Consider the following 1338-nt stretch of genomic DNA (forward strand, 5'->3'; position numbering starts at 1 on the left):
CTGCTGATTTCTGTGTGTTTTCTTAAGGCGGACCGTGCCGCCCCAGCCTGCATACAACTATTAAAAGGATTTTCCATTTCAACTAAAGCCCCTTGCCTGTACTGGGCCTCCCTGAGGAGCGCCGATTCTTTGCATTCTCCTTTTTGGGTTCTATTGTATCTGAAGAATGGAGATCTACTGCTCCATAGAGGAGGATGTGAGGTGGCCATGTGTGGGGAATTATTGCAAAAATTAAACGGAGACACACCAGTATTATTACAAGGAATTTAAAATATATATATCTATATAATGGACAGTATTTTTCCTTTTGTCTAAGGCAGTTGTTGAAGTGTTGCAGAATATATTGGTGTAGTATAAGTAGAGATGACATTATTATTATTACTAGATGGTGGCCCGATTCTAACGCATCGGGTATTCTAGAATATGTATGTCCACGTAGTGTATTGCGCAGCCACGTAGTATATTGCCCAGCCACGTAGTGTATTGCCCAGCCACGTAGTGTATTGCCCAGCCACGTAGTGTATTGCCCAGCCACGTAGTGTATTGCCCAGCCACGTAGTGTATTGCCCAGCCACGTAGTGTATTGCCCAGCCACGTAGTATGCATCATATCCCTGTTAAAAAAATTAAAATAAGAGTTACATACTCACCATCTGGAGCCTCGGGATCGAAGCGGCCGGTTACCGATGCTCCTCGCGCGCTCCAGTCTGAAGAGTGCATTGCGGTGTCACGAGATGATGACGTAGCTGTCTCGCGAGACCGCACGTCATCTCGCAAGACCGCAATGCATGGAGCGGTCACCGGGGCGTCGCGAGGAGCATCGGTAACCGGCCACCTCGATCCGGGGGCTCCGGAGGGTGAGTATGTAACTATTTTTTTATTATTTTTAACATTAACAGAAAGCATGGAAAGTCTACTTCTAAAGCAGATAGATGAAGCTGCAACCCATAATGAGGTCCTGGTTATGGGGGACTTTAACTACCCGGATATTAACTGGGAAACAGAAACCTGTGAAACCCATAAAGGCAACAGGTTTCTGCTAATAACCAAGAAAAATTATCTTTCACAATTGGTGCAGAATCCAACCAGAGGAGCAGCACTTTTAGACCTAATACTATCTAATAGACCTGACAGAATAACAAATCTGCAGGTGGTTGGGCATTTAGGAAATAGCGACCACAATATTGTGCAGTTTCACCTGTCTTTCACTAGGGGGACTTGTCAGGGAGTCACAAAAACATTGAACTTTAGGAAGGCAAAGTTTGACCAGCTTAGAGATGCCCTTAATCTGGTAGACTGGGACAATATCCTCAGAAATGAGAATACAGATAATAAATGG

The sequence above is a fragment of the Ranitomeya imitator genome, chromosome 1 (genome assembly GCF_032444005.1).
Source record: "Ranitomeya imitator isolate aRanImi1 chromosome 1, aRanImi1.pri, whole genome shotgun sequence".
NCBI classification, from domain to species: Eukaryota; Metazoa; Chordata; class Amphibia; order Anura; family Dendrobatidae; genus Ranitomeya; species Ranitomeya imitator.